Consider the following 12,148-nt stretch of genomic DNA (forward strand, 5'->3'; position numbering starts at 1 on the left):
AGCCCCTCCCAGATCCCATAATTGAATTCCAGAATTCACTAAGAGAATCTGGCTCATCTAGGGAAATAAAAGTATCTATTTTAAAAGTTATGCTATATAGGCAAAGTATTATAAAATATGAAGTCATTAAGTTGAGATGAATTTAAGAGGTTATTCAGTCAAATTTCCTCCCATCAACAAACAACAAGAAAAGGAATTTATATTAGAATTAAGGGATCCATACAAAGCTCAACACATAAGAGAAAGAATCACAAATATATGACATACCTAAGACCTTTACTCCTTCCTAGCCAAGAAGATTTCAGTTGTATGTTTTACATTCTTTTCAGTTGAGCTGAGACTGCAGGCTTATAATCAACATAGTATTTTCAACAGTCAACTAATTAATTGGATGTGCAAGGAATATAAAACCTATCTGCATTAGACAGTACTTTGAAATTGACAGTGAGAATTAAGGTTGAAATTTATTCACAACATTTTTAGCAATGCAATTTTCTGGGATGGTTAAGGTAGAATTTTCCTGAGACACGGTGTAATTGCATGTGTGTGTATTATAAACATAGGAGTGGGAAAGCAGACTGGTATGTGCTCTGTTTTTTTTTTTTTTTTTTTTTTTTCATTTATAAGGAATGTAGTAGAAGAAGGTAGAGATTACCTAAATCAATAATTTAGTTGATATTAGGAAAAACTTCCTAAGGTTTCAGATTTTCGTATGCACCGGGTTGGACTAAATCTGTCCAGCAAACTAGCAATTCCATGCTATCAGAGCTTCTAGGACTAAAAGCAATCTTAGCCTACATAATGTCTCCAGAGAAACAGGGTAAGAAGTGGAGCAATGGCAGGATTTAGTCATGGGCTTTGAATCCTCATCTGCCTCTCAGAAAAGTGTTCATTACTCTTATCTCCTGTGAAAAGCATGATGATGTCTGGGTTTACCCTGATTTTAAAATGTATATACTATTAGTTTTATCTAGAAGAAGTGTCTGAATACATACATCTCAAGTGTAAAAGATACATTTTCAATAACTATCTTCACATTGCCATTGTACATATTCCTGAAAATGTAGTGGATAATTAATATTTGCCTATTAAGTTATTTTCATGTTGACTTCCCCTTACCCAAAGGACAATAACTCATGCATATTTTTTTCTTGGATAAAACATAGAGGTTTTAATTTTTACCATGTCATCCTTCAAAAAAGAAGTTGAAATATGTGCAGCTACTCTATATGATATCTTCCAATTCACCAAAAATATCATATGAGACAATATGTCACATAATGAATGCCAATTTCTTGAAACATTTTAGCAAATTGCATGACACACGAATATTTAAAAAGCCATATTGGTTAGGTGGCTGTTCTAGGTTATTAATAAAACTTATTTTTGGCAGATCCACAGAAAGATAATGTTATACCAGTTGATTTTTTTTTACCTAATGCTTGATACAGAATGTAAATGTGTTACTATAGCCTTAAAAAGTTGACTCCTATAGAGGTCACAGTTATTCATCGACCTTAGTACATTTTATTAATGCATCCGGTATAGATCTATATGACTGCCAATTACTGTTGCTTTCTAAAATACTCTTCATTCATGCCCAGTCAGAAGAATGGCTCAGAGGAAGAATTACAGATACATGGTGTTGGAAAGAAACTTAAATGGCCATCTTTTGATTTAACAAAGAATAGAATTACTTGACCAAAGTCACAATAATTGTTTATTATTCACATGTCACATATGTCCAGATGCAAATAAGAAATCACAGCTGGGCACGGTGGCTCACGCTTGTAATCCCAGCACTTCGGGAGGCCAAGGCAGGTAGTTCGCGAGGTCAGTAGTCTGAGACCAGCCTGGCCAACACTGTGAAACCCCATCCCTACTAAAAATACAAACAAAACAAAACAAAACAAAACAAAACAAAACAAAAAATTAGCTGGGTTTGTTGGCACATGCCTGTAATCTCAGCTACTTGGGAGGCTGAAGCAGGAGAATTGCTTGAACCCAGGAGGCGGAACTTGCAGTGAGCCGAGATCACACCACTGCACTCCAGCCTGGGCAACAGAGCAAGACTCTGTCTCAGAATAAAAAAAAGAAACAAATCATATATCACATATGTCAAGATGCACATAAACAAATTTCTTCAAATATTTTATGAATGTGGAAAATCAAAAGAGAAAAGCCAGGATTATAAGACTGAACTGCAGTATTTTCTAGTACAAAACATGACATTGTCTAAGTTCTTTTTTTTAGGTGAAGTTGTTTATTTATTTATTTTTTTGAGACGGAGTCTCGCTCTGCTGCCCAGGCTAGAGTGCAGTGGCCGGATCTCAGCTCACTGCAAGCTCCGCCTTCCGGGTTTACGCCATTCTTCTCCTCAGCCTCTCGAGTAGCTGGAACTACAGGCGCCCGCCACCTCGCTCGGCTAGTTTTTTGTATTTTTTAGTAGAGACGGGGTTTCACTGTGTTAGCCAGGATGGTCTCGATCTCCTGACCTCGTGATCCGCCCGTCTCAGCCTCCCAAAGCGCTGGGATTACAGGCTTGAGCCACTGCGCCCGGCCGAAACCTAGTATCCATTAGTTGTTTTTTGATCCTCTCCCTCTTCCTACCATCCATCCTCTAAAAGGCCCCTGTGTGTATTGTTCCCCTGTGTGTGTCCATGTGTTCTCATCATTTAGCTGCCACTTATAAGTGAGAACATGTGGTATTTGGTTTTCTGTTCCTGTATTAGTTTGCTAAGGATAATGGCCTCCAGCTCCATCCATGTCCCTGCAAAGGACATGATCTCATTGATCTCATTCTTTTATATGGTTGCATAGTGTTCCATGGTGTATATGTACCACGTTTTCTTTATCCAGTCTGTTATTGATGGTCATTTAGGTTGATTCCATGTCTTTGCCATTGTGAATAGTGCTGCAATGAACATACACGTGCATGTGTCTTTAAAACGGAATGATTTATATTCCTTTGGGTATATGCCCAGTAATGGGACTGCTGAGTCGAATGGTATATCTGTCTTTAGGTCTTTGAGAAATTGCCGTACCATCTTCCACAATGGCTGAACTGATTTACATTCCCACCAACAGTGTATAAGCATTCCCTTTTCTTCACGACCTTGCCAGCATGTTATTTTTTGACTTTTTAATTATAGCCATTCTGACTGGTGTGATATGGTATTCCATATTTCTTGGAGGTTGTGTTCATTCCTTCTCATTCCTTTTTCTCTACTCCTGTCTGCCCGCCATATTTCATAAAGTCAGTCTTCAAGCTCTGAAATTCTTTCCTCTGTTTGGTCTATTCTACTATTAATACTTGTGATTTTATTATGAAATTCTTGTAGTGTGTTTTTCAGCACTATCAGGAGGATTAAGTTCTTCTCTATACTGGCTATTCTGAACCCTTACTGGAGAGGTAATGAGGTCAGTTGGAGGAAAGAGGGCACTCAGGCTTTTTGAGGTTTCAGCATTCTTGCTCTGATTCTTTCTCATTTCTGTGAGCTTATCTAATCTACCTTCCATGTTCGATGTTGCTTACCTTTGGATGTTTTTTTTTTTCTTTTTTTTCCTGGCACAATTCAGCCACTTTACCATAGGGATGCTGTGGTTTGCGGGGGGTGTACTCCAGTCCCTAGTTGCCTTGGATTTTTCAGTAACTGAAGGTATCACCAATGAAGGCTGCAGAACAGTAAAGATGGCAGCCTGCCACTTCTTCTAGAAGCTCTGGCCCAGGGAGGTACGAACCAGTTGCCCGGTGGAATGCACCTGCAGGAGGTGGCTGGAGATCCTGGTTGGGAGGTCTTGCCCAGTCAGGAGGAAGAGGATCAGGACCCACTTATAGAAGAAGTCTGGCCATGCTTTTGTAGAGGAGCTGTGCAGTGCTGGGGTAACGCTTCACTCCTGTTGGCTTGGGCTCTCCAAAGCCTGCAGGCTGGACAGGCTCAGTACCCAAATAGCAGAGATGGCAGCCCATCCCTCCCTCTGGGAGCTCTGTCCCAGGCAGTTTTCAGATCTCTGTAGGCCAGAGAACACCGGCGGGGATGGCTGGAGGCCCTGCTTGGGAGATCCTGCCCAATAAGGAGGGATGACTCAGGGACCTGAGTCTGACCACATGTTGGTCAGAGCAGTTGTGCTGTGTTGGGGGATCCCTTCTGCCCCTGATCGGTTTGGACTCTTGAAAGCCTGCAGGCTGAAAAAGATCATTCACCCAAACAGTGAAGATGGTGGCCTGCCCCCTCCCTGGGAACTCTGTCCCAGGTAGGCACAACACTGCTGCTGGTGGCTGGCTGGAATTCCAAGCCAATGTGTCTTATCCTTTGAGGCACCATGGAAGTGGGGCTCACAGACCATTGCTCCTTGGACCCTGGATTCAGCCTCTTTCCTAAGGGTATGCACACAGATCTAATATCCTGCTTTTCTGGAGTTGCAGTTACATTTGCCGGAAAGCCTGGAGCTGTAATATCTACAGTTCCTGTTCTCCAACATGTGTCTGAGCAGCTGCTCAGGACTCCCATATCTCTGTGTGTTAGACTGAAAGCCCTGGTGGAGTGGGTTCAAGAGGGGATCTCCCAACTCGAGGTTGCAAAGATCCGTGGGAAGAGTGTAGTTTCCGGGTCACATATTCACTCACCACTTCTCTGGGCAGGGGAGGTTCACCTGGCTGGGTGTCGTGCCCAGGTGGGCTGTCGTCCTGACTTTCTTTTCTATGTTCACCATGGGTCAAGTTGTTTCCTTGATTAATCCCAATGCGAGAACTTGTACGTTTCAACTGAAGGTGCTGTATTTACTTGCCCTTTTGTTCCTCTTTGTGAGAACCACTCACACTAGCTACTTCTAGTTGGCCATCTTGGCCACTTCCCAACTCTTTTTCTTTCAAGTTCTTCAAATACATAATGTTCTTTACATTTATAGAATTAGATCTTCAATTTCAGCATAGTTTTCTTCTATCTTTAAATTTTTAAATTACATTTTAAGTCTATTCTTTAGAAACACTAATTACATAAAAAATGAATCTTCTATTGAATTTTTTCTTTTCGTGTGTGTATGTACACACATATATACACACACACACAATTTCATTTTGCATGGTTTTACTCATCCTGTCTTTCATATGCCTGTTTTAATGGAGTATTCATTTCCGGTTTTTATTTTAGTCTCTATATTTCCCCTAATTCCAAAGAACATTTGTTTCTTTCTGGTTTCTTTCATACTATATTGTTTTTAGCTGTTTTTACTTTGGTTTCTTAGAGACTTCACATTTTCCATTGCTTTCATGGAAAATTAAACTGTGGTCTTAATACTTCATTTTCCTTTTGCCTATTTTTGTGTTAATTCATTTGTTCATTTATTTTGCTAGTATCAGTGCATAATGTTCCTTTTAAATTTTCTGATTATTTTTGAAGGGATGCTAAAGTAGAGTAGATTATTGTTCAGCCAATATTTAACATCTAACCTCACCAAATAAGAGGATGTATTCATTCCATATGGCTGACATAACAAATTACCAAAACCTTGGAGACTTAGAACAATAAAAACTTATTATCTCACATTTCTAGAGGTTCTGGTAGAGCATGCATTGTTTGCCTCTTCCGTCTTCTGTTGTCTGCCAGCATTCCTTAGTGTTTCTTGGCTTGTCGCCTCATGGCTCCAGTCTCTGCCTCCATCTTCACATCACCTTCTTTGTGTGGGTGTCAAGTCTCCTCCTGCTTTTCTCTTAGAAGGAACTCGTGATAGCATTTAGGGTCCACCAAGATAATCCAAAATAAACTTATCACACCAATGTTCTTAATTCAATCACATCTGTAGACTTCTTTACCTTATACATTTCCAGAGATTAGAGTTTTTTTTTATCTGGGTGGCCATTATTTAATCTGCTATAGAGAAGTATGTTCCTCTGTCCATTAATGTTGCATTTGTCCAAAAGACATGTGGTAAGAAATTGATGCTTTCTGTATAGTTTCTGTGAGACAAGAATTTGGAAGCTGCTTAACTGGGAGCTTCTGGTTCTGCATCTTCCATGAGGAGGTAGTCAAGATGTTGGTCATGTCTGTAGTCACCTGGACTTCATCAGGACTAGAGGATCTATTCCCCAGATGACCCATTCATGTAGTTATTGGCAGAATGCCTCAATTTCTCACCACATGAGCTTCTCCACAGGCTTTCTTCAATATCCTTCCAAGATAGTTGCTGACTTTCCCCCAAGTATCAATGTAAGAGAAAGCAAGGAGGAAGCCATGTCTTTTATTACATGGAAGTCACACACTGCCATTTCCACATTATTCAATTGCCTTTCAGTGAGTCACTAATTCCAATCCACACTCAAGAGGAGGGAATTTAAGCTGTACCTCTTGTAAGATGGAGTATCAAATAATTTGTGGGCATATGTTAAAACTCCCACACAGCTGCTCCTTTCATCTTATGACTTAGAATGAAACATGTGGAGGTAATCAAACTCAGATAAACTGTATACTTGTGAACCTAAGGTAAATGCATATTACTGTATGCCTTTCTCTCTTTCTGTGTGTGTATGTGTTTGGAGCAAAAACTGACTGATAGAGAGCTATTGCTTTTTAGATCAACTAATTTTCCAAAAATAAAGGTGGAAAAGGGCAAAGGTAATGAAATGAAACAGCTGTTCATTCTTATCCTATTTCTGTATTCTCTGTCACAGGACAGTTTTCTTCTTAATTTTTTCATATTTATCTTTTCAGGAGAGAAAGTCAATATGGTTCACAGTTACTCTTCATGGTCACATGTGTTAGAGCTAGCAAACTAATGTCTAATTATAGCTCATAGCTGATTGCTGCTTCCTTTATGTTCTTTTTTCCTTCTTTTTGTAGGGCTGGTTCTAAGGATTGGAAAGTTTTGGCATAGACTATATTCAGTCTCATGTCTCTTGTTATAAATAAACTTGGTCCCTATAGAAATATACTTCATTGCCTTTTTTTTTTTTTTTTTGAGATGGGGTCTGTCGCTCAGGCTGGAGTGCAGTGGCACAGTCTCAGCTCGCTGCAACCTCTGCCTCCTGGGTTCAAGCGATTCTCCTGCCTCAGCTTCCTGAGTAACTGGATTCCAGGCATGCACCACCACAGCCCGTAATTTTTGTATTTTTAATAGAGACTGGGTTTCGCCATGTTGGCCAGGCTGGTCTCAAACTCCTGACCTCAAGTATAGTAGAAATAATTTTCATTTCTGATCATCACTATGACAACCTATCCATGGCCTTGTGCCATCTGAAGCCTTGTTTAGGGGGACTTTTAAAATGCACTGCTTATTTTTTAGAAAATCTACTCTGTATGAAATTTGAAAAAGGCATATATTGTTCCTGGAATTCTATTTCATTTGCTACAATTTTTGCCATTTGTCAAGTAGCTTAGCAGATTATAGTATGACTTAATAGTTAATTCTTAGTTTAAATTAAAGTCATTTATTCTTTGATCAAATACTTTAGCACTTACCATGTGCCATTTAGTATTAGGAATACAACAGGGATCAAAATCATACATGGCTCCTTCCCTCAAGAAGTTTACTATTTGGTGGCAAAAACATTAATCCAATAACAGCAATCAATTCTCAACTTGATAACTGTTATAAATACAAGATATATGCTGCCATGAAGCCTATACAAGAAGATTTTACTTAAAATCCTCAATGAATACTTCCCAGAGGAGGATACTTCACAGGAGATCTCAATCATAAGTACCCTAGGGAAAAGGGGGATTCAATAGCAAACAATATAGGTGACTACTTTGAAGAGGGCGGGAACATGGCCTGTATGTGGCTAGAAAGAAGAGAGCAAGGGAAAGTAGGAATATAACTGAGAGAGGAAGAGACAGAACTGGTTCAACATAAAGCAAGGGCTGGAAGAGATCAAATTATGTGTGGCCTTAAGGATATTTTAAGAAGTTTTGTGTCAATCCGAAAAGCAATAATTAATGTATTTCTACTTACAAATGTGGGAATAGCTTTCCTGGTTTACTTTTTTCAACGATCATATTAACAACCACATGCCAGATGGTTTGGAGAGAGGTTCAAGAAAGTATATGGGTGAATCTTTATGAGGCTATTACATAGTCAGTGCTTAAGATAATGGTTTATTGCACTTGATGGTAACAGAGAATCTTGAAATATGTGAATATATTTGAGAAATAGGAAGCAAATTTAATGTGATTTGAAAATAAAAATTAAGCAGGATGGACATATCAAGGATCATTCCTGACTTGTCTGGTGTTTACAACAAAAGAGTCAGATGCTCCTTGACTTAAATGGGTTTACATTCCAATAAGCCCATTGGAAATTCAAAGATTATAAGTCTAACTATGGTAAGCTGGTTATCATTAGTATTGTGTTGCCATTGAGACAGGAAATAGAAGAAGAGGTGGAGTGTATAGATCACGTGTTAGGTTTTAAACAGATGATGTTTGAGCTGACTTTCAAAGATTCAGGAACAGGTAATAGACAAATAGTGAAGCCAGAGAGTTAGACGGAAAGACAAGAGAATAGATCGTTTTGAGGAAGTGGTGGTCCACAGTAAATGCCAATTAAAAGGTCAGGTAACTTGAGTCTTGTTCAAAATTTATCTACATAAAGAAAACAAGCTAAAGTAGAAAAGAAAGCTAATAATGGAATGGTAAAATAGATGATGGAAAATAAAATAAAATATTAAGCAGATATATTTGTTTTCAGGTAATATTTATAAAGAAGTGATGAATCTATAATAAAACATTAAGAGGAAAAGGTACTATGTAGAAGCCTATATTTAAATGTGAATGCATATGTAGACACTTGAACACACTTATCTAGCAGAAGCTTTTTAACTTTCATTTAACTGACTTTCTGGATGATCAATAGTTTCTATTCCTTCTGTCAAAACATATTGACTAATGCTCAGAGAACAATGAAGACTCCAGACTAGTAGTTTAGTTTCTTATGTGCTCGTGTATATTTTTTTCCATCATTTCAGCTGCTTTTTACTAACTCAATTCCTTAACACTAAGTTATACTTAGCATTTAATTATAATACTTAATACTATATAAATCAATAAAATATTAGTATAAAAATAGTTCTTTTGAGAACTTCTTCTTTTCAGTTTGGTATGTAGGAAGCTTAGAAATTGCCAATCCATACTTACAAGTAAAAAAGCTAAACCCATTAAAAAAAAACAACAACTCTTCTTAGATCAGAGAAGTGAAGTCACAGGGCAAACCACTGCCTTGAAGTTGGAGAGACAGAGAGGACCCCCAAATTAGAGAAACAGAACCACAACTTACTGAAGCAGAGATCCATGAGCAGAAGTCTGCATAGCAACCATTGTGGGGGTAGAAAAAATTAAACTGTAGTTGGCAAATTGCTGAAGGCTCAGTGTGAAACAACTTTGAGAATTAAAAACTCCAAAGGTACCCAGTCATAGTGGGGGGCTACATACTTTTATGAGTTTGACCTTTAGGAGCTCTATCTACTAGGTCCTCATGGTAAATATCAGATGAGAAAGTCCTCTTGTGCTTTTGGTAGGAGGAGGGGAAAAAACTACTATAAAATCAGCCAGAGGTGGGAGGATCACTTGAGCCCAGAAGTTTGAGACCAGCCTGGAGAACACAGTGAGATCCTATCTTTACAAATAATTACAAAAAATCAGACAGGCATGGTGGCACATGCCGATGGTCCCAGCTACTCAGGTTGAGGTAGGAGCATCACTTGAACCCAGGAGGTCAAGGCTGCAGTGAGCCATGATTTATATCACTGCATTCCAGCCTGGGTGACAGTAAGACCCTGTCTCAAAAAAATAATAATAATTTCTAAAAAGCTGAATAGTCTGTTCTCCTTTAAAGGGCCTAACCTCACGGGAGACTATTTTACCAGCACCTAACCTTCTGAGGTTTTATCAGAGTCTGATCTGCCTGGGGGAAAAAAATACCCAACTCCAGGGTCCTCTAGTTTTTCACATGTTGGAAGGCTGCCCTGTACCCCCTAAGGAGGGGGAAAAAAAGAGCAGCACTGGTAAAGTTCACAGTCCAGGGTACAAGCTCACCAAAAGACTAAGACCTAATCACAGGCTTATAGAACACATCCCCTTTTTCCACACCATATCATGACATCACTAAAGGCCTATTTATCACAGTTTCTTTTACTCAGAACATTATAATCAGCTATGAAAAAAAATTACAAGGCATACTAGAAGTCAAAAAACACAGTTTGAAGAGCCAGAGCAAGCATAAGGACCAGACTTATATATGGCCATGAGGTTGGAATTATCAGAACAGAAATCTTTTTAAAAGTCTATGATTGAGGCCAGGTGCGGTGGTTCACGCCTGTAATCCCAGCACTTTGGGAGGTCGAGGCAGGCAGATGACAAAGTCAGGAGATCAAGACCATCCTGGCTAACACAGTGAAACCCCTTCTCTACTAAAAATACAAAAAAATTAGCCGGGCATGGTGGCGGGCACCTGTAGTCCCAGCTACCCAGGAGGCTGAGGCAGGAGAATGGCGTGAACCTGAAAGGTGGAGGTTGCAGTGAGCCGAGATCGCGCCACTGCGCTCCAGCCTGGGCAACAGAGTGAGACTCCATCTCAAAAAAAAAAAAAAAAAAAAGTCTATGATTAATATGCTCAGAGCTGTCAGAGCCATAATGAAAAACTTAGACAACAGACAAGAACAGATAGAAAATGTAAGCAGACAGATTAAAATTCTAGGAAATACTTTTAAAATGATAAAGATCAAAAACAGAAATAAAATATGCCTTTGATGGGCTCATTAGTAGACTTCACATAGCTGAGGAAAGAATCTTGGAGTCTAATGATAGGACAACAGAAACTTCCAAAACTGAGAAGTAAAAATAATAATAATACAAAACTGATAAAAAAGAACAGAATATCTAAGAACTTTGGGACAACTACAAAAGGAGTAGCACACATGTAATGGGAATATTAAAAAGGAGAAGAGAGAGAAAAAGAAAAATCAAGGGATGAAGAAAATATCTAGAAAAGAATGAAACTGGAGAAAAGAAACAACTTACCTATAGAAGAGCAAAGATAAGAATTACATCCAACTTCACCACAGAAATCATGCAAGCAAAAAGAGAGTGGAATGAAATATTCAAAATGTTGAGAGTAAAAAAACACTGTTTAAATTCTGTACTCTGTGAATTTATCCTTCAAAAACGATGAGGAATAAAGACTTTCTCAGACAAACAAAAATTGAGAGAATGTGTTACAAGTAAATCTGCCTTGCAAGAAATCTTAGCAGAAGCTATTCAGGAAGAAGGAAAATGACATAAGTCAGAAATGTGGATCAAATAAAGGAAGGAACAGCATCAGAGAATAAGTGAAGGTAAAATAAATACTTTCCCTTGTTTTTACTTTTATTTTCTTTCATTTTTAGTTGATGCAATAATTGTACATATTTATGTATGACACAGTGATATTTCCATATGTGATATACAATGTGTAGTGATCAAATCAGGGTAATTAGCATATCCATCCCTTCAAACATTCATCATTTCTTTGTGTTATGAACATTCAAAATCCTCTATTCTAGCTTTCTGAGAATATACAATAAATTATGATAAACCATGTTCACCCTATAGTGCTACAGAATGCCAGGGCTTATTCCTCCTATCTAGTTATAATTTTGTATCTGTTAACCAGCCTCTCCCTATTGTCCCCTCCCTCTTACCCTTTTCTGCCTTTCATACCCACAATTCTATTCTCTACTTCCATGAACTCAATTATGTTTTAGCTCCCACATGTGAATGACAGCATGTGGTATTTATCTTTCTGTGACTGACTGATTTGGCTTAATATAATGTCCTCCAGGCTCATCTATGTTGCCGTGAGTGACAGGATTTCATACATATTTATACCTGAAGGTTATTTCATTGAGTATATACACTAATTTTCTTCATCCATTTATTTGTTGATGGACACTTAAATTAATTCCATGTCTTAGCCATTGTGAATACTGCTGCAATAAACATTAAGGTACAGGTATCTGTTTGATAGACTGATTTATTTTCCTTTGAATAAATGCTTGGTAGTGAGATTGCAGGAGCACATGCTAGTTCCATTTTTAATTTTTTGAGGAAACTTCATACTGTTTTCAATAATGGCAGTACTAATTCACATTCCCACCAACAGTTCCAGTGGTTTCCTTTTC

General features: G+C 38.4%; 1 protein-coding gene across 4 annotated transcripts in view; it reads right to left on the reverse strand.

The window, feature by feature from the left end:
• The window catches only part of IL7 (interleukin 7), a 63,589-nt gene that overhangs the window by 8,710 nt on the left and 42,731 nt on the right, over nucleotides 1-12,148 (reverse strand). The window lies entirely within an intron of this gene.

Source organism: Theropithecus gelada, chromosome 8, assembly GCF_003255815.1.
Source record: "Theropithecus gelada isolate Dixy chromosome 8, Tgel_1.0, whole genome shotgun sequence".
Lineage (NCBI taxonomy): Eukaryota > Metazoa > Chordata > Mammalia > Primates > Cercopithecidae > Theropithecus > Theropithecus gelada.